Source organism: Neoarius graeffei, chromosome 2, assembly GCF_027579695.1.
Source record: "Neoarius graeffei isolate fNeoGra1 chromosome 2, fNeoGra1.pri, whole genome shotgun sequence".
NCBI lineage: Eukaryota > Metazoa > Chordata > Actinopteri > Siluriformes > Ariidae > Neoarius > Neoarius graeffei.
Genome location: NC_083570.1, coordinates 13,491,803 through 13,517,210, shown reverse-complemented (window position 1 = coordinate 13,517,210; position 25,408 = coordinate 13,491,803). Strand labels below are relative to the sequence as shown.

Here is a 25,408-nt window from a genome sequence, read left to right as displayed (position 1 = left end):
GTTTTATCCTCCAGATGAGTGCGATACGGAAAGACAGCGGAGACACTACACGACTCCCTCAGGGAACATTTTAGTTTCTCGCTTCAGCTCGCGTCTGACTGGCTGAGAGTGCGAGTGCCTTGATCTGATTGGTGGAGAAGCTCAGAGCATGAACTCTGGCTGGAAGGTCATCAGATGTTCCTGTTTGATCATGGACCTCTCTACATGACCGACCCCAGAGCGCCTAATCAGCCGGAAGCATTGCCCTGTTACACGGGTCAGCAGCGACAAGACACACACACACACACACTAACTGAACCAGAATGATACACTGTGTTTACGTGGACATCAATCTGAATTTATATATTAACCATGATTATACTTTCACACATGTGGACTCCGTGTGTGTGTGTGTGTCTCGATATCTCTCTCTCTCTCTCTCTCTCTCTCTCTCTCTCTCTCTCACAAACCCTTTGTAATCAGTCATAGTTCCCTTCCTCTCTCTGCTTTCCCTCCATTAATCACTCACATTCCCATGTAAACATAACACACACACAGACACACACTCTCTCTCTCTCTCTCTCTCTCTCTCACACACACAAACATGCCCAACCACACATCTGCTTTTACTCACTTACATGGACAGGCAGATGTGCGCGCACACACACACATACATCACACACACCCCTTCAGCTTGTCTCCAATGGTGTCTCCATGACGACAGAGTGGTTCTACTGGAATTACCCAAAAGTCTCTGGCATGCTGCCCAGTGCACCCTGGGAAATGCGGTCTTTAACAGAATAGGGTAAGTAGTACCTCACACACATACACACCAATGTGGCTACAATAATAATAACTTGATTTTCATTTCCTGAAGGAACCACAAAGCATGAACAGAACTGAAAACAGTGGATGGAAGGAAGGAAGGAAGGAAGGAAGGAAGGAAGGAAGGAAGGAAGGAAGGAAGGAAGGAAGGAAGGAAGGAAAACTAATGAATTAAAGTGATAGAGGACAGGGAAAAGAAAAACAAATAAATACACGAATGAATGTGGAAAGGAAGAAAGAAAGACAAGTGAATCGAAGAAATAAAACAAACAAATACACAGTTGAATGGATTAAAGAAAGAAAAAAAGAAAGATGAAAGACAGTAAACAATAAAGAAGAATGAATTAGTGTCTATGGGAGAGGAAACACACTGTGGATCAACACGTGTCACGCCAGTGTGTGTCTGAAGCCACGTGACTATTATTGTAGTGATCTAGAACACTGCTGTCATCACACATCACAACATTTACGACATTACACGCACATACACACACCAGGCTGTGTCGTCAGCGTATCAGTCAGACCGTCACGGCGCGTGTAAAATAAAATGATTGAGCTGTGACCCCAGGTTCAGATTCTCATATCTCAATCCACAATATTACCATCATCATGTGTTATAAAAATATCTAAAAACATATTTAAGGTTTCCACAAAAGTCTTGAATAAATGATGTGATTATGGAACGGTAAGGACAAAAACAATAGACTTTTAAAATGGTCCTGAGCAAGACACCTTAATAAATATACAGGCAAATAAGTACAATAAATCAAGAAGAAAAGCATGTAAATACACTTAAACTGTGCAAGACTTTACATTAAGCTAAACAAACAAAAGCGAATAAATAGGTATTTTTTATTTACAATTATTTATTGTATCACTACATTATACTTCACTACGCTACATTCCATTACACTCATCACTCCATTACACTACACGCATCACTACACTCATCACTCCATTACACTACACTCATCACTCCATTACACTACACTCATCACTCCATTACACTCATCACTCCATTACACTACACACATCACTCCATTACACTACACGCATCACTCCATTACAATACACTACATTACACTACACTCATCACTCCATTACACTACACTACACTCCATTACACTACACTCATCACTCCATTACACTACACTCATTACTCCATTACACGCATCACTCCATTACACTACACTACACTCATCACTCCATTACACTACACGCATCACTCCATTACACTACACTCATCACTCCATTACACTACACTCATCATTACACTACATTACACTCATCACTCCATTACACTACACGCGTCACTCCATTACACTACACTCATCATTACACTACACACATCACTCCATTACACTACACTACACTCATCACTCCATTACACTACACGCATCACTCCATTACACTACACTACATTACACTCATCACTCCATTACACTACACTACACTCCTCACTCCATTACACTACACTCATCATTACACTACACTGCACTCCTCACTCCATTACACTACACTCATCATTACACTACACTACACTCATCGTTATACTACACTCATCACTCCATTACACTACACGCATCACTCCATTACACTACACTCATCACTCCATTACACTACACGCATCATTACACTACACTCATCACTCCATTACACTCCACTCCACTCATCACTCCATTACACTACACTCATCATTACACTACACTCATCACTCCATTACACTACAAGCATCACTCCATTACACTACACTCATCACTCCATTACACTACACTCATCACTCCATTACACTACACTCATCATTACACTACATTACACTCATCACTCCATTACACTACATTCATTACACTACACTCATCACTCCATTACACTACACGCGTCACTCCATTACACTACACTCATCATTACACTACACGCATCACTCCATTACACTACACTACATTACACTACACGCATCACTCCATTACACTACACTACATTACACTCATCACTCCATTACACTACACTCATCATTACACTACACTCATCACTCCATTACACTACAAGCATCACTCCATTACACTACACTCATCACTCCATTACACTACACTCATCACTCCATTACACTACACTCATCATTACACTACATTACACTCATCACTCCATTACACTACATTCATTACACTACACTCATCACTCCATTACACTACACGCGTCACTCCATTACACTACACTCATCATTACACTACACGCATCACTCCATTACACTACACTACATTACACTACACGCATCACTCCATTACACTACACTCCACTCATCACTCCATTACACTACACTACATTACACTACACTCATCATTACACTACATTACACTCATCACTCCATTACACTACATTCATTACACTACACTCATCACTCCATTACACTACACGCGTCACTCCATTACACTACACTCATCATTACACTACACGCATCACTCCATTACACTACACTACATTACACTACACGCATCACTCCATTACACTCCACTCCACTCATCACTCCATTACACTACACTACATTACACTACACTCATCACTCCATTACACTACAAGCATCACTCCATTACACTACACTCATCACTCCATTACACTACACTCATCACTCCATTACACTACACTCATCATTACACTACATTACACTCATCACTCCATTACACTACATTCATTACACTACACTCATCACTCCATTACACTACACGCGTCACTCCATTACACTACACTCATCATTACACTACACGCATCACTCCATTACACTACACTACATTACACTACACGCATCACTCCATTACACTACACTACATTACACTCATCACTCCATTACACTACACTCATCATTAAACTACACTACACTCATCACTCCATTACATTCATCACTCCATTATGTTACACTCATCACTCCATTACACTACACTCATCACTCCATTACACTACACGCATCACTCCATTACACTACACTCATCATTACACTACACGCATCACTCCATTACACTACACTCATCACTCCATTACACTACACTCATCACTCCATTACACTACACTCATCACTCCATTACACTACACTACATTACACTACACTCCATTACACTACACTCATCACCCCATTACACTACACTCATCACTCCATTACACTACACGCATCACTCCATTACACTACACTCATCATTACACTACACGCATCACTCCATTACACTACACTCATCACTCCATTACACTACACTCATCACTCCATTACACTACACTCATCATTACACTACACTCATCACTCCATTACACTACACTCATCACTCCATTACACTACACTCATCACTCCATTACACTACTCATCATTACACTACATTACACTCATCACTCCATTACACTACATTCATTACACTACACGCATCACTCCATTACACTACACTACATTACACTACACGCATCACTCCATTACACTACACTACATTACACTCATCACTCCATTACACTACACTACATTACACTCATCACTCCATTACACTACACTCATCACTCCATTACACTACACTACACTCATCATTACACTACACTCATCATTAAACTACACTACACTCATCACTCCATTACATTACACTCATCACTCCATTATGTTACACTCATCACTCCATTACACTACACTCATCACTCCATTACACTACACGCATCACTCCATTACACTACGCTCATCATTACACTACACGCATCACTCCATTACACTACACTACACGCATCACTCCATTACACTACACGCATCATTACACTACAGTCATCATTACAATACACGCATCACTCCATTACACTACACGCATCACTCCATTACACTACACGCATCATTACACTACACTCATCACTCCATTACACTACACTACACTCATCACTCCATTACACTACACTCATCATTACAATACATGCATCACTCCATTACACTACAAACATCATTACACTCCACTCATCACTCCATTACACTCCACTCCACTCATCACTCCATTACACGACACTCATCATTACACTACACGCATCACCCCATTACACTACACTCATCACACTACACGCATCACTCCATTACACTACACTCATCACCCCATTACACTACACGCATCACTCCATTACACTACAAACATCATTACACTCCACTCATCACTCCATTACACTACACTCATCATTACACTACACTCATCACTCCATTACACTACACTCATCACTCCATTACACTACACTCATCACTCCATTACACTACACTCATCACTCCATTACACTACACTACATTACACTACACTCCATTACACTACACTCATCACCCCATTACACTACACTCATCACTCCATTACATTACACTCATCATTACACTACACGCATCACTCCATTACACTACACTCATCACTCCATTACATTACACTCATCATTACACTACACTCATCACTCCATTACACTACACGCATCATTACACTACACTCATCACTCCATTACACTACACTCCACTCATCACTCCATTACACTACACTCATGATTACACTACACTCATCACTCCATTACACTACACGCATCACTACATTACACTACACTCATCACTCCATTACACTACACACATCACTCCATTACACTACACTCATCATTACACTACACACATCACTCCATTACACTACACTACACTCATCACTCCATTACGTTACACTCATCACTACATTACACTACACGCATCACTCCATTGCACTACACGCATCACTCCATTGCAGTACACTCATCACTCCATTACACTACACGCATCATTACACTACACTCATCACTCCATTACACTACACTCATCATTACACTACACTCATCACTCCATTATGTTACACTCATCACTCCATTATGTTACACTCATCACTCCATTACACTACACTCATCACTCCATTACACTACACGCATCACTCCATTACACTACGCTCATCATTACACTACACGCATCACTCCATTACACTACACTACACGCATCACTCCATTACACTACACGCATCATTACACTACAGTCATCATTACAATACACGCATCACTCCATTACACTACACGCATCACTCCATTACACTACACTACACTCATCACTCCATTACACTACACTCATCATTACAATACATGCATCACTCCATTACACTACAAACATCATTACACTCCACTCATCACTCCATTACACTCCACTCCACTCATCACTCCATTACACGACACTCATCATTACACTACACGCATCACCCCATTACACTACACTCATCACACTACACGCATCACTCCATTACACTACACTCATCACCCCATTACACTACACGCATCACTCCATTACACTACAAACATCATTACACTCCACTCATCACTCCATTACACTACACTCATCATTACACTACACGCATCACTCCATTACACTACACTCATCACTCCATTACACTACACTCATCACTCCATTACACTACACTACATTACACTACACTCCATTACACTACACTCATCACCCCATTACACTACACTCATCACTCCATTACATTACACTCATCATTACACTACACGCATCACTCCATTACACTACACTCATCACTCCATTACATTACACTCATCATTACACTACACTCATCACTCCATTACACTACACGCATCATTACACTACACTCATCACTCCATTACACTACACTCATCACTCCATTACACTCCACTCATCATTACACTCCACTCATCACTCCATTACACTACACTCATGATTACACTACACTCATCACTCCATTACACTACACGCATCACTACATTACACTACACTCATCACTCCATTACACTACACACATCACTCCATTACACTACACTCATCATTACACTACACACATCACTCCATTACACTACACTACACTCATCACTCCATTACGTTACACTCATCACTACATTACACTACACGCATCACTCCATTGCACTACACGCATCACTCCATTGCACTACACTCATCACTCCATTACACTACACGCATCATTACACTACACTCATCACTCCATTACACTACACTCATCATTACACTACACTCATCACTCCATTACACTACACGCATCACTCCATTACACTACACACATCACTCCATTACACTACACTCATCACTCCATTACACTACACGCATCACTCCATTACACTACACTCATCATTACACTACACACATCACTCCATTACACTACACTACACTCATCACTCCATTACGTTACACTCATCACTCCATTACACTACACTCATCATTACACTACACGCATCACTCCATTACACTACACTCATCACTCCATTACACTACTCATCATTACACTACATTACACTCATCACTCCATTACACTACATTCATTACACTACACTCATCACTCCATTACACTACACGCGTCACTCCATTACACTACACATCATTACACTACACGCATCACTCCATTACACTACACTACATTACACTACACGCATCACCCGATTACACTACACTCATCACTCCATTACACTACACTCATCACTCCATTACACTACACTCCATTACACTACACTCCATTACACTACACTCCATTACACTACACTCATCACTCCATTACACTACACTCATCATTACACTACACTCATCACTCCATTACACTACACTCATCACTCCATTACACTACACTCATCACTCCATTACACTACACTCATCATTACACTACACGCATCACTCCATTACACTACACTCATCACTCCATTACATTACACTCATCATTACACTACACTCATCACTCCATTACACTACACGCATCATTACACTCCACTCATCACTCCATTACACTACACTCATGATTGCACTACACTCATCACTCCATTACACTACACGCATCACTACATTACACTACACTCATCACTCCATTACACTACACACATCACTCCATTACACTACACGCATCATTACACTACACTCATCACTCCATTACACTACACGCATCACTCCATTACACTACACTCATCACTCCATTACACTACACTCATCACTCCATTACACTACACTCATCATTACACGACACGCATCACTCCATTACACTACACTCATCACTCCATTACACTACACTCATCACTCCATTACACTACACTCATCATTACACGACACGCATCACTCCATTACACTACACGCATCACTCCATTACACTACAAACATCATTACACTCCACTCATCACTCCATTACATTACACTCATCATTACACGACACGCATCATGCCATTACACTACACTACACTCATCATTACACTACACTCATCACTCCATTACACTACACGCATCACTCCATTACACTACACTCATCACTCCATTACACTACACTCATCACTCCATTACACTACACTCATCACTCCATTACACTACACGCATCATTACACTACACTTATCACTCCATTACACTACACTACACTCATCACTCCATTACACTCCACTCCACTCATCACTCCATTACACTACACGCATCATTACACTACACTCATCACTCCATTACACTACACTACACATCACCCCATTACACTACACGCATCACTCCATTATACTACACGCATCACTCCATTACACGACACGCATCATGCCATTACACTACACTACACTCATCATTACACTACACGCATCACTCCATTACACTACACTAATCACTCCATTACACTACACGCATCACTCCATTACACTACACGCATCACTCCATTACACTACACTCATCACTCCATTACACTACACGCATCACTCCATTACACTACACGCATCACTCCATTACACTACACGCATCATTACACTACACTCATCACTCCATTACACTACACTACACATCACCCCATTACACTACACGCATCACTCCATTATACTACACTCATCACCCCATTACACTACACGCATCACTCCATTACACGACACGCATCACGCCATTACACTCATCATTACACTACACTCATCACTCCATTACACTACACTCATCATTACACTACACGCATCACCCCAGTACACTACACTCATCACACTACACGCATCACTCCATTACACTACACCAGGGGTCACCAAACTTTTTTCTCTGGGGGCCACATTGTCGTTCCTGACTGTGATGGGGGCCGGGGTCGGGTCAGCTATATCACATAGAATTGTATAACCCAGACAAATATGACCACCAGCAGGCCTCATTGTGTAGTAGAGATTACTAGCCTGGCACAGCCATCCACACTACTATATCCACACTACTATATCCATACTACTATATCAACACTTGATTCCTGGTACATATTTTTTTATCTTTACTAGTGGTTTGCAAAAGTAGTAATCGAGTCTTCACACTTTGTTTTAATTTGAAATACCACTGATATTCCATTTATTTATTTTCTAATAAAAATAATATCAAAGCTGTCAAGGTAAGAAACATCTGCCTAGTTGAGGTGATTGACACTGGCAAAGGTGAGTGGAAAATTATAAATTGTAGGTAGGCCTGTTGATATCATTAATAATATTAATAATAATTGTATGCAGCACTTAATAAAGGTCAAATAAATAGGCCTATAAAATAAATACATTTTAAAAAACAGTGAAATTATAATAATATGAGCAATAGATCAATAGATCACAGCAGTTGTGCTGTGTCCTGCACGTCATTGCTCTCATCCATGGCCAAAGCAAAAAACTCGAATTCTGACGCTTTCTCATTCAGCTGGTCATACACGTTGTCCCCCAAATCTTCGGTTCGCCTGGTCATAGTAGGTGCGGAGAGACTCACCGCATTGAGCGCATCCTTCTTGTCGGGACACGCCTCCTCGGCCACAGCAAGCATGCATACTTTAACAAAGTCCCCATCGGTAAACGGCTTTCCATGGGTAGCTAGTAGGTGAGCTACCTTATAGCGAGCTCGGACAGCAGCCTGGTTGATCTGGGTTTGGCGAAGGAATACATTCTGTTGTGCAGCCAGTCTGCATTTCATCCTCCGAATCCTGTCTTCTCTTGTTTGCCCTCGCAAACTAGCATACTCTTTGTGGCATAGTTCGAATTACGTGGGAGCCAATGGGAGCTGAGCTCCCATTCCCTCAGGCTCCCATGAAAGAAGCAAACTTAATTTTCTGTGGAAGTCTCACAAATACGTCATATATCACCATAATAAGCTTGAATAGCCTATATCACCATATAAATATAAATAAAACTAATTTCATTTCCGATCACCATGCAGCCATAACTTTGTATTGAACGTGTTATTAAATCGCAACATGTACGGCTGTACTTCACCACCACACCACTATGCGCGCAAACTGAAATTTGCAAACTGCGAAATCGAATGTGAAGTTAAGTCCGAAGAAGACTTGTCCTCTATCTCACAACGATCTTCCTTTGTTTAACAATATATATAATTAAAGCCGCAAGCGGCCTCGACGGGCCCTCGCGCCAGCGGCCAAGGGGGGCGGGGGCATGCGTCCCCGCGAAATACCTTCCACAGCTTCTTTGGCAAGAGACATTACTCCCACAATGGTGACAAAGCACAGAATTGGACACAGAGTACACGGTGCGCTGAGATGTTGTCATGGACAGAACATTTTATGCCATGGCTTCCCAACCAAATTAATGTATTTACCTCATCAGTCACCAAGCTATAGCTACATAGGATTGTCTTCTGTTAGACATCTATTAGTCTGTATGTAACGCTACAACACTTGCTCCCGACTGCCTACCCATTCCCCACAAGTCATGTGTGTTTAAGGCAACCAAAACAACATACTCCTGGTGCCTCATGATTGTAAACACCTCTCCTGCAACTGCTACAGTGCAATGAGCGCCCCCAGTGGTCCACAAGTCATGTGTGTTTAAGGCAACCAAAACAACATACTCCTGGTGCCTCATGATTGTAAACACCTCTCCTGCAACTGCTACAGCGCAATGAGCGCCCCCAGTGGTGAAAGTTCACCAAATTTGGTATACATGTCAAGGGACCTATGAAGAGTTGTTTTGTAAAGTTTGATCAAGTTTGACCAATCAGAAGCCGAGATATAAATTGTTGCCTGAAAACAGCGCCCCCAGTGGCAAAAGTTCACAAAATTTGGCACATATGTCAGGTGGCCTGTTAAGAGTGTGCGTATCAAGTTTGATCAAGATTGAGAAAATAGAAGATGAGATATTGATTTTTGAAGAATAAATTTTTTGGTTTCTCCCATGTCAGTAGGTGGCGCTATGCTACAACACTTGCTCCCGACTGCCTACCCATTCCCCACAAGTCATGTGTGTTTAAGGCAACCAAAACAACATACTCCTGGTGCCTCATGATTGTAAACACCTCTCCTGCAACTGCTACAGTGCAATGAGCGCCCCCAGTGGTCCACAAGTCATGTGCGTTTAAGGCAACCAAAACAACATACTCCTGGTGCCTCATGATTGTAAACACCTCTCCTGCAACTGCTACAGCGCAATGAGCGCCCCCAGTGGTGAAAGTTCACCAAATTTGGTATACATGTCAAGGGACCTATGAAGAGTTGTTTTGTAAAGTTTGATCAAGTTTGACCAATCAGAAGCCGAGATATAAATTGTTGCCTGAAAACAGCGCCCCCAGTGGCAAAAGTTCACAAAATTTGGCAAATATGTCAGGTGACCTGTTAAGAGTGTGCGTATCAAGTTTGATCAAGATTGAGAAAATAGAAGATGAGATATTGATTTTTGAAGAATAAATTTTTTGGTTTCTCCCATGTCAGTAGGTGGCGCTATGCTGCACATGAGCGATTATGAGTTGGAAAAATAAGTGTCTACAACAGCAACGTACTATCACAAGGTAGTGGTGTGAAGGAGAAGCATTATGGAATTATTTACAAAAAACCTGTTTTGGAGCAAATGCGTTGGCCAAAAACAGCACCCCCCATGGACGAAAATTCCCAAAATGAGGTGTACATGACATGGGAGGTAGTAAGAGGGTGGCCGTGAAGTTTGACCAAATTTGAGGAAAGATTGGATTTTTTGCCCAAAAATAGCGCCCCCAGTGGCGAAATATCACAGAAATTGGGTAACATGTCAGATGCCCAATGAGTGATTTGCGTGTGAAGTATGAGCAGTTTTGAGCAATTTGAAGATATGTTATGAATTTTTAAGCATGTAAAATTTTGCATTGAAAATTGATTGACGTATAACTTCTGAACGGTTTATTCTACGTGAAACGTATTTAGGAACTTTTGTCAGCCATGTCTGTAGATGAGGTCTATCAATTTTGGTGACATTCCTATGAACGGTCTAGGAGGAGTTGCGCCGTTTTCGTGGCCATGCATTTCGCACAAAAGTGAAATTACCTTACTTCCTGTTGGGCGTGGCTAATGCATTGGCATTACATTTTTGTCCGGCTTAGTGAGATACATATGCGTACCAAATGGCATGCCACTACTACAAACTACATGGCAACCAGGCACCTTAATGCGGGAGGCCAAAATCACAATGAGTTAGGGGGCGCTATAGAGGCCCTGAGGCCCGCCTGGATCTGGGCTTCTGGTTCTCAGTAGCGGTGGGAGTCTAAGAAAAAGGAGCCAAATTTCGTGCGATGTCGACCATGGCAAGCGCCCCAAAAAGGGTCTTGTAAAGAGTTTGCTTGCCAAGTTTGACAAATCAGAAGCTGCAATATCATTTCTGCCATAACCCGCACCCCCAGGGGCGAAAGTGCACAAAATTTGGCGTACATGTCAGGTGACCTATGAAGAGTTTGCGTATGAAGTTTGATGACAATTGAGTAAACAGAAGATGAGATATAGATTTTTGAAGAATAAATTTTTTGGTTTTTCCCATGTCAGTAGGTGGCGCTATGCTGTACATGAGTGATTATGAGATGGAAAAATAAGTGTCCACAACAGCAACGCACTATCACAAGGTAGTGGTGTAAAGGAAAAGCATTATGGAATAATTTACCAAAAACCCGTTTTGGAGAAATTGCGTCGGCCAAAAACAGGGCCCCCCATGGACGAAAATTCCCAAAATGTGGTATACATGACATGGGAGGTAGTAAGAGGGTGGCCGTGAAGTTTGACCAAATTTGAGGAAAGATTGGATTTTTTGCCCAAAAATAGCGCCCCCAGTGGCGAAATATCACAGAAATTGGGTAACATGTCAGAAGCCCAATGAGTGATTAGCGTGTGAAGTATGAGCAGTGTTGAGCAATTAGAAGATTTGTTATGAATTTTTTAGCATGTAAAATTTTGAAGTGAAAATTGATTGACGTATAACTTCTGAACGGTTTATCCTACGTGAAACGTATTTAGTAACTTTTGTCAGCCATGTCTCTAGATGATGTGTATCAATTTTGGTGACATTCCTATGAACGGTCTAGGAGGAGTTGCGCCGTCTTCGTGGCCATGCATTGCGCACAAAAGTGAAATTACCTGACTTCCTGTTGGGCGTGGCTAATGCATTGGCATTACATTTTTGTCCGGCTTAGTGAGATACATATGCATACCAAATGGCATGCCACTACTACAAACTATATGGCAACCAGGTACCTTAATGCGGGAGGCCAAAATCACAACGACTTAGGGGGCGCTATAGAGGCCCTGAGCCCCGGCCAAGTGTGGGCTTTTGGTTCTGAGTAGCGGTGGCAATTCTCGGAAGTGGCGCCAAATTTCGCGCGTTTTCGCCCATGGCAAGCGCCCCGAAAATGGCCCAACAGCGGAGAAAAATAAAGAAGAAGAATAATTAAAGCCGCAAGCGGCCTCGACGGGCCCTCGCGCCAGCGGCCAAGGGGGGCGGGGGCATGCGTCCCCGCGAAATACCTTCCACAGCTTCTTTGGCAAGAGACATTACTCCCACAATGGTGACAAAGCACAGAATTGGACACAGAGTACACGGCGCGCTGAGATGTTGTCATGGACAGAACATTTTATGCCATGGCTTCCCAACCAAATTAATGTATTTACCTCATCAGTCACCAAGCTATAGCTACATAGGATTGTCTTCTGTTAGACATCTATTAGTCTGTATGTACCGCTACAACACTTGCTCCCGACTGCCTACCCATTCCCCACAAGTCATGTGTGTTTAAGGCAACCAAAACAACATACTCCTGGTGCCTCATGATTGTAAACACCTCTCCTGCAACTGCTACAGCGCAATGAGCGCCCCCAGTGGTGAAAGTTCACCAAATTTGGTATACATGTCAAGGGACCTATGAAGAGTTGTTTTGTAAAGTTTGATCAAGTTTGACCAATCAGAAGCCGAGATATAAATTGTTGCCTGAAAACAGCGCCCCCAGTGGCAAAAGTTCACAAAATTTGGCAGATATGTCAGGTGACCTGTAACGAGTGTGCGTATCAAGTTTGATCAAGATTGAGAAAATAGAAGATGAGATATTGATTTTTTAAGAATAAATTTTTTGGTTTCTCCCATGTCAGTAGGTGGTGCTATGCTACAACACTTGCTCCCGACTGCCTACCCATTCCCCACAAGTCATGTGTGTTTAAGGCAACCAAAACAACATACTCCTGGTGCCTCATGATTGTAAACACCTCTCCTGCAACTGCTACAGTGCAATGAGCGCCCCCAGTGGTCCACAAGTCATGTGTGTTTAAGGCAACCAAAACAACATACTCCTGGTGCCTCATGATTGTAAACACCTCTCCTGCAACTGCTACAGCGCAATGAGCGCCCCCAGTGGTGAAAGTTCACCAAATTTGGTATACATGTCAAGGGACCTATGAAGAGTTGTTTTGTAAAGTTTGATCAAGTTTGACCAATCAGAAGCCGAGATATAAATTGTTGCCTGAAAACAGCGCCCCCAGTGGCAAAAGTTCACAAAATTTGGCACATATGTCAGGTGACCTGTTAAGAGTGTGCGTATCAAGTTTGATCAAGCTTGAGAAAATAGAAGATGAGATATTGATTTTTGAAGAATAAATTTTTTGGTTTCTCCCATGTCAGTAGGTGGCGCTATGCTGCACATGAGCGATAATGAGTTGGAAAAATAAGTGTCTACAACAGCAACGTACTATCACAAGGTAATGGTGTGAAGGAGAAGCATTATGGAATTATTTACCAAAAACCTGTTTTGGAGCAATTGCGTTGGCCAAAAACAGCGCCCCCCATGGACGAAAATTCCCAAAATGAGGTGTACATGACATGGGAGGTAGTAAGAGGGTGGCCGTGAAGTTTGACCAAATTTGAGGAAAGATTGGATTTTTTGCCCAAAAATAGCGCCCCCAGTGGCGAGATATCACAGAAATTGGGTAACATGTCAGATGCCCAATGAGTGATTTGCGTGTGAAGTATGAGCAGTTTTGAGCAATTTGAAGATATGTTATGAATTTTTAAGCATGTAAAATTTTGCATTGAAAATTGATTGACGTATAACTTCTGAACGGTTTATTCTACGTGAAACGTATTTAGGAACTTTTGTCAGCCATGTCTGTAGATGATGTGTATCAATTTTGGTGACATTCCTATGAACGGTCTAGGAGGAGTTGCGCCGTTTTCGTGGCCATGCATTTCGCACAAAAGTGAAATTACCTTACTTCCTGTTGGGCGTGGCTAATGCATTGGCATTAGATTTTTGTCTGGCTTAGTGAGATACATATGCGTACTAAATGGCATGCCACTACTACAAACTACATGGCAACCAGGCACCTTAATGCGGGAGGCCAAAATCACAATGAGTTAGGGGGCGCTATAGAGGCCCTGAGGCCCGCCTGGATCTGGGCTTCTGGGTCTCAGTAGCGGTGGGAGTCTAAGAAAAAGGAGCCAAATTTCGTGCGATGTCGACCATGGCAAGCGCCCCAAAAAGGGTCTTGTAAAGAGTTTGCTTGCCAAGTTTGACAAATCAGAAGCTGCAATATCATTTCTGCCATAACCCGCACCCCCAGGGGCGAAAGTGCACAAAATTTGGCATACATGTCAGGTGAGCTATGAAGAGTTTGCGTATGAAGTTTGATGACAATTGAGTAAACAGAAGATGAGATATAGATTTTTGAAGAATAAATTTTTTGGTTTCTCCCATGTCAGTAGGTGGCGCTATGCTGCACATGAGCGATTATGAGCTGGAAAAATAAGTGTCCACAACAGCAACGCACTATCACAAGGTAGTGGTGTAAAGGAAAAGCATTATGGAATAATTTACCAAAAACCCGTTTTGGAGAAATTGCGTCGGCCAAAAACAGCGCCCCCCATGGACGAAAATTCCCAAAATGTGGTATACATGACATGGGAGGTAGTAAGAGGGTGGCCGTGAAGTTTGACCAAATTTGAGGAAAGATTGGATTTTTTGCCCAAAAATAGCGCCCCCAGTGGCGAAAGATCACAGAAATTGGGTAACATGTCAGAAGCCCAATGAGTGATTAGCGTGTGAAGTATGAGCAGTGTTGAGCAATTAGAAGATTTGTTATGAATTTTTTAGCATGTAAAATTTTGAAGTGAAAATTGATTGACGTATAACTTCTGAACGGTTAATGCAACGTGAAACGTATTTAGTAACTTTTGTCAGCCATGTCTGTAGATGATGTGTATCAATTTTGGTGACATTCCTATGGACGGTCTAGGAGGAGTTGCGCCGTCTTCGTGGCCATGCATTTCACACAAAAGTGAAATTACCTCACTTCCTGTTGGGCGTGGCTAATGCATTGGCATTACATCTTTGTCCGGCTTAGTGAGATACATATGCATACCAAATGGCATGCCACTACTACAAACTATATGGCAACCAGGCACCTTAATGCGGGAGGCCAAAATCACAACGACTTAGGGGGCGCTATAGAGGCCCTGAGCCCCGACCAAGTGTGGGCTTTTGGTTCTGAGTAGCGGTGGCAATTCTCGGAAGTGGCGCCAAATTTCGCGCGTTTTCGCCCATGGCAAGCGCCCCGAAAATGGCCCAACAGCGGAGAAAAATAAAGAAGAAGAATAATAATAGTGAACTCTTACAAGAACAATAGGGCCTTCGCCCTATAGGGCTCGGGCCCTAATTATATATATATATATACAATATATATATAATTTGTTTAACTATATATATATATATATATATATATATATATATATATATATATATATATATGCAACACCGTGTGTGTGTGTGTGTGCGTGCGTGCATGCGCGCGCCTGTGTGTGAAAGCTGTGCACTGCAGTGCGCAAAAGTGCGCTGGTCCAGGAGAGCGAGTATGCATTGCTTTTTTTTTTTTTTTAAATAGAGACCCCCATAGGGTCAAATTTATAATTCGAACCCTGCTTTGTGGCGGGTTTCATAGTGACGACGCAGATTATATTCTTTGAAAACCGGCACACTTTCTTTACATACAAGACAAACTGCACGGTCCTTGCACTGAACGAAAAAATAATCGGCGGTCCACTGTTCTTTAAAAACTCTGCACTCTCTGTCAGCTTTTCGCTGACCGCTCGCCATTTTGCTGTCCTGAACACTGACAGTTCTCTGCGCGTGCGCTGCCTGTCACTGCTTGATCGCGAGCATATGACGAAAATTCGGAAAATATGAAGTTCATTTTATAACTAAATATCAATTTTAATTGATAAAATCAACAAAATACAAGATGTAGACATGTTATTATTTGCCAAAAAGCAATTTAAAAAAATAGGCCATGACCACTTTTGGGGATTGCCTCATAGGGCCGGTTCAAGTGATGGGGGGCAGAGGGGCTGGGGGGCCGGTCAAAGGGGGGTGGCGGGCCGGATCTGGCCCGCGGGCCGTAGTTTGGTGACCCCTGCACTACACTCATCACCCCATTACACTACACGCATCACTCCATTACACTACACTCATCATTACACTACACGCATCACTCCATTACACTACACTCATCATTACACTACACTCATCACCCCATTACACTACACACATCACTCCATTACACTACACTAATCACTCCATTACACTATACGCATCACTCCATTACACTACACTCATCACTCCATTACACTACACTCATCACTCCATTACACTACACACATCACTCCATTACACTACACTCATTACACTACACTCATCACTCCATTACACTACACTCATCACTCCATTACACTACACATTACACTCCACTCCACTCATCATTACACTACACGCATCACTCCATTACACTACATGCATCACTCCATTACACTACTCATCATTACATGACACGCATCACCCCATTACACTACACTCATCATTACACTACACGCATCACTCCATTACACTACACTCATCATTACACTACAGTCATCACCCCATTACACTACACGCATCACTTCATTACACTACACGCATCACTCCATTACACGACACGCATCACGCCATTACACTACACTGCACTCATCATTACACTACACGCATCACTCCATTACATTACACTCATCATTACACGACACGCATCACTCCATTACACTACACTAATCACCCTATTACACTACACGCATCACTCCATTACACTACACTCATCATTACACTACACGCATCACTCCATTACATTACACTCCATTACACAACATGCATCACCCCATTACACTACACTCATCATTACACTACACACATCACTCCATTACACTACAGTCATCACTCCATTACACTACACATCACCCCATTACACTACACGCATCACTCCATTATACTACACGCATCACTCCATTACACGACACGCATCACGCCATTACACTACACTACACTCATCATTACACTACATGCATCACTCCATTACACTACACTCATCACCCCATTACACTACACGCATCAAACCATTACACTACACTACACTCATCATTACACTACACTCATCACTCCATTACACTACACTTATCATTACACTACACGCATCACCCCATTACACTACACTACACTCATCATTACACTACACGCATCACTCCATTACATTACACTCATCATTACACTACACTCATCACCCCATTACACTACACGCATCACTACATTACACGACACGCATCACACCATTACACTACACTACACTCATCATTACACTACACGCATCACTCCATTACACTACACTCATCACCCCATGACACTACACGCATAACTCCATTACACTACACTCATCATTACACTACACGCATCACTCCATTACATTACACTCATCATTACATGACACGCATCACCCCATTACACGACACGCATCACCCCATTACACTACAGTCATCACTCCATTACACTACACTCATCACACTACACGCATCACTCCATTACACTACACTCATCACCCCATTACACTACACTCATCATTACACTACACGCATCACTCCATTACACTACACTCATCATTACACTACCTGCATCACTCCATTACACTACACTCATCACTCCATTACACTACACTACACATCACACCATTACACTACACGCATCACTCCATTACACTACTCATCACTCCATTACACTACACTACACTCATCACACTACACGCATCACTCCATTACACGACACGCATCAGGCCATTACACTACACTACACTCATCATTACACTACATGCATCACTCCATTACACTACATGCATCAAGCCATTACACTACACTACACTCATCATTACACTACACTGCACTCATCACTCCATTACACTACACTACATGCATCACTCCATTACACTACATGCATCACTCCATTACACTACATGAATCACTCCATTACACTACACTCATCATTACACGACACGCATCACCCCATTACACTACACTCATCATTACACTACACGCATCACTCCATTACACTACACTCATCATTACACTACATTCATCACTCCATTAGACTACACGCATCACTCCATTACACTACACTACACTCATTACACTACACTCATTGTTACACTACACTATATGCATGACTCCATTACACTACACTCATCACTCCATTACACGCATCACTCCATTACACTACACTCATTACACTACACTCATTACACTACACTCATCACTCCATTACATTACACGCATCACTCCGTTACACTACACTCATCACTCCATTACACTCATCACTACATTATATTCCATTATACTACACTCCTCATTACACTACACTCATCACTCCATTACACTACACGCATCACTCCATTACACTACACTCATTATTACACTACACTGCACTCATCACTCCATTACACTACACTACACGCATCACTCCATTACACTCATCACTACATTATATTCCATTACACTCATCACTCCAATACACTACATGCATCACTCCATTACACTCATCACTCCATTACACTCATCACTACATTATATTCCATTACACTCATCACTCCATTACACTACACTACACGCATCACTCCATTACACTCATCACTCCATTACATTACACTACACGCATCACTCCATTACACTCATCACTCCATTATATTCCATTACACTCATCACTTCATTACACTCATCACTCTACAACCCCAATTCCAAAAAAGTTGGGACAAAGTACAAATTGTAAATAAAAACAGAATGTAATAATTTACAAATCTCAAAAACTGATATTGTATTCAAAATAGAACATAGACAACATATCAAATGTCGAAAGTGAGACATTTTGAAATTTCATGACAGCAACACATCTCAAAAAAGTTGTGACAGGGGCAATAAGAGGCTGGAAAAGTTAAAGCTACAAAAAAGGAACAGCTGGAGGACCAAATTGCAACTCATTAGGTCAATTGACAATAGGTCATTAACATGACTGGGTATAAAAAGAGCATCTTGGAGTGGCAGCGGCTCTCAGAAGTAAAGATGGGAAGAGGATCACCAATCCCCCCAATTCTGCGCCGACAAATAGTGGAGCAATATCAGAAAGGAGTTCGACAGTGTAAAATTGCAAAGAGTTTGAACATATCATCATCTACAGTGCATAATATCATCAAAAGATTCAGAGAATCTGGATGAATCTCTGTGCGTAAGGGTCAAGGCCGGAAAACCGTACTGGGTGCCCATGATCTTCGGGCCCTTAGACGGCACTGCATCACATACAGGCATGCTTCTGTTTTGGAAATCACAAAATGGGCTCAGGAATATTTCCAGAGAACATTATCTGGGAACACAATTTACCGTGCCATCCGCCGTTGCCAGCTAAAACTCTATAGTTCAAAGAAGAAGCCGTATCTAAACATGATCCAGAAGCGCAGACGTCTTCTCTGGGCCAAGGCTCATTTACAATGGACTAAAGAGGAGAAGGACAACCCGAGTTGTTATCAGCGCTCAGCTCAGAAGCCTGCATCTCTGATGGTATGGGGTTGCATTAGTGTGTGTGGCATGGGCAGCTTACACATCTGGAAAGACACCATCAATGCTGAAAAGTATATCCAGGTTCTAGAGCAACATATGCTCCCATCCAGACAACGTCTCTTTCAGGGAAGACCTTGCATTTTCCAACATGACAATGCCAAACCACATGCTGCATCACTACATTATACTCCATTACCCTCATCACTACATTATACTCCATTACCCTCATCACTACATTATACTCCATTACCCTCATCACTCCATTACACTCCATTACCCTCATCACTACATTATACTCCATTACCCTCATCACTACATCATACTCCATTACCCTCATCACTACATTATACTCCATTACCCTCATCACTACATTATACTCCATTACCCTCATCACTCCATTACACTCCATTACCCTCATCACTACATTATACTCCATTACCCTCATCACTCCATTACACTCCATTACCCTCATCACTACATTATACTCCATTACCCTCATCACTACATTATACTCCATTACCCTCATCACTACATTACACTCCATTACCCTCATCACTACATTATACTCCATTACCCTCATCACTACATTACACTCCATTACCCTCATCACTACATTATACTCCATTACCCTCATCACTACATTATACTCCATTACCCTCATCACTACATCATACTCCATTACCCTCATCACTACATTATACTCCATTACCCTCATCACTACATTATACTCCATTACCCTCATCACTACATCATACTCCATTACCCTCATCACTACATTATACTCCATTACCCTCATCACTACATCATACTCCATTACCCTCATCACTACATTATACTCCATTACCCTCATCACTACATTATACTCCATTACCCTCATCACTACATTACACTCCATTACCCTCATCACTACATTACCCTCATCACTACATTATACTCCATTACCCTCATCACTACATCATACTCCATTACCCTCATCACTACATTATACTCCATTACCCTCATCACTACATTATACTCCATTACCCTCATCACTACATCATACTCCATTACCCTCATCACTACATTATACTCCATTACCCTCATCACTACATTATACTCCATTACCCTCATCACTACATTATACTCCATTACCCTCATCACTACATTACACTCCATTACCCTCATCACTCCATTACCCTCATCACTACATTATACTCCATTACCCTCATCACTACATTATACTCCATTACCCTCATCACTCCATTATACTCCATTACCCTCATCACTCCATTACACTTACCACTACATTAAATTACTCTAATATACTGCAATTATTAAACTCATCACTCCATTACACTCATCTCTCCACTCCTCACTCTAAAACACAGCTGTTTATTTAATGAACTGCTCTGGCTCCGTCCCGATTCCGCCCCTGATTTGAACATGATGGTGAAAGTGAGCAGCCGTGAACTCCACCATCAGACCGCTGTCCTGCTGTGTCCTCACCGTGACCTTTACCTCCATTGCCCTCGGTTACAGCTTCTGACCGCTGTTACGACTCTCCAAAGGAGATTTTATGACCATGACCTAGGCAAAGACGACCTACGACCTCAACCTCACTGTGACCTCAAAGCCATTATTAATGCTGTACATCCCACCACGGCTGTGTCCCAAATCACACAATTCTGTCATCTAGTTCTTTCGTGTGATATATTTGTGCGTATTACTCTAACCACTTATGCCATGAGAGTAGTACAGAAGGGTGTGACTTGGGACACAGACAGACAGATAAATTGTCATCATTTTTACACTTTTTTTTTTAAATCTGTACATCTGTAGTACAAGTCCCTGAGAATGAGCCGTTTCTGTAAAAACGATGACGTATTAGAACGAGTGCACTGACAAACCCGAGCTATTGTCAGGGCTGCTTTGTAGAAAATTAAGCAGCACCTTCCGACCAATCAGATTTAAGAATTCGACTTTAGCACAAAAATAAACACTTCCTGATCACGCTTGTGTTGAATTTCCATGTAAAAAAAAAAAAAAGCACGTGTGAAAACAGATTTAATAAATGTTTAACTTATTTTCGAGTTTACATCATGTACAGCGTGCTAGGAGGTTTTTAAGAACAGGATGTCCGACTTTTTAAAGCACAATTTCGTCATGCAAAAATTACATTCACGCATTTTACATGAGCAGAAAAACGAAAACACGTTTGGTGTCTCAAGTTCGCTTTTTTAAATTTTGCACTGAAGAAGATCATCTGTCATTTAAATCAAGTCCATTCAAGCTCCTCTCTCTCTCTCTTTCTCTCTCTCTCTCGCTCTCTCATGATTAAAGCTCTATGTTCAAAGACTCTACCAAAATAGAACATTTTCATCAACTCAGCACAATCTGTCTCTCTCTCTCTCTCTCTCTCTCGCTCTCTCTCTCTCTCTCTCACACACACGCACACACACAGCACATACCCGTAGTCAGTTGGCTCAAACAGACAGTGGTGTGTGTGTATGTTCGTGTGCCGCTGACGGCCTGCGCTGCAGAAAGGCTTTAAAGTCCGAAAAAAATGGAAAAGGAAGAAAAAAACCCAAAGAAAACGGCTTTGTCTGGGAATAGGTGGTCATGTGACCGCAAGGGGAAATTCTGATTGGCCAAAGAGGGCTCGCAAATAATGGCAGGAAGCCAAGGAGCTGTCTGCAGCTAACCTGACCTGCTGAGAGAGAGAGAGAGAGAGAGAGAGAGAGAGAGAGGTAAAGTGGTAAAGAAAAAAAAAAAAGAGTGACAGAAAGAGACAAAGAATGAAGACCTTAAGGAGAAATGCTTTAAGGAATGTCACACTGAAAGTGTGTGTGTGTTAGTGGGGGACCTGCAGGGTGATGGACTATTGGGGGAGGACATAACCGATTGTCATGGTTACCAAGGGGCCTAGGAATGCGGAAAAGTTCAATATGGAAGCGATTTATGATCCGACATGCGAGACGGAGGAGTGTTTCCCATGAGCGCTCACACACATGCTTCAAAACTTTACAGCAGTGATGTAGAAAACGAGTCTGTTTGGCAGTGTGATTAACAGAAGTGTAGCACTAAAACTCTAATTGTGTAAACTGCAAAGAAAGTAATAAAACAATCAACGCCGGCGTGGTGTGATGAAGCCGAGTGGCTGTTACCCCCAGAAAGAAGCACATCCCTAAATCTTTTATTCGTTTTATACAACAGCAATTTACCGATGATGATTACCATTTTTGATTTATTAAAAGGACGATGCGCTTTTTTTTACACCTATTTATAGTTCAATTTAAAGAACCTGCAAATGAGCTTTCACGATAAAGCTGCTCTCCAGTCAGAGCTGCCTTTAAAGGAAATTAATCAACACGCTTGTTTTTTTTTTTTTGTAATGCTCCTGGAGGCGAATTCCTTTTCCGTGTGTTCCTTAAAAAAAAAAAAAAAAAAAGGTAAAAACTCTCATTAGTGTTTAAACTACTTGCATGTAAATATTATGGTGAAGTTGATTAGGAAATATCAAGTGCGAGTCCAAACAGAAATCGCTACGCGAGAAAGCGCACGGCTCTCGCTCGCAGCCGGACGAGGTGTGTTTAGGTTGCGGTCCCAGGTGCGGATTATTCAAGGGACTTTCACGGATTTTCAATGTATAACTTTGCGAACATGGTGGATTTAGGAAAGATTACATCTGACAGGAAAAGAGCTCCAAACACACACTTTCTCCACGTGTTAATGATTAGGCCAAAGTGAGCAGTAAGTTCACTTCTCTGTGTGCGCGCGTGCGCCTGCCAGGCCATGATTAGATCCAGAGGCTCCTCTACACTTGGCTGGGTGAGATGAGGACAGTAGAACCATTGATCTTAGAGGAGGAGTGTGTGTCACAATAAAGGAGGTGTGGCTTCTGCATGTGTAAGTGTATTTGTGTGTCGGTCACAGCGGAGGAGGCGTGGCCTGTGTGTGTGGGACTGTTAAACCAGATTAGTTCTCTTACAACTGATGGAATTAAAAAAAAAAAAAGTGTGTCTAAAAAAAGAAAAGAATAAAAGGCATATAACTGAGGTATCTCACACACACACACACGATGAGTGGCGGTTGAGCCTGTAATCACACGGGGCTTTAAAAAAAGCTGAACTCAAACACGCACAGCTGAAACTGTAGAAATATTCCAGAAGAAACAACATGTGACTGTTATAATGGCCAGAAGTGAACTTTCTCACACACACACACTCTACACCCTACACAGGAAACAGGGCCTGATCAGAGTGCTCTAAAGTAACTGACTTTCCACTGAGGTGCACTTTCCGCTTACACACACACACACACACACACGTCTTTATTCCTTCCTTTGGTTTAAGTCTCTTTCCACAGGCATTCATCCCCCCTTTAATTCTCCACCTGTACTCACCACACACTCAGGGATAACTTAAGCCCTGCCTCTGCAAAGACTTGTCACACACCGAGACGTATAAT

General features: G+C 42.0%; 1 protein-coding gene across 12 annotated transcripts in view; it reads right to left on the bottom strand.

Moving 5' to 3' along the window:
* The window catches only part of LOC132881277 (DNA (cytosine-5)-methyltransferase 3A-like), a 117,923-nt gene that overhangs the window by 33,803 nt on the left and 58,712 nt on the right, over positions 1-25,408 (bottom strand). The window lies entirely within an intron of this gene.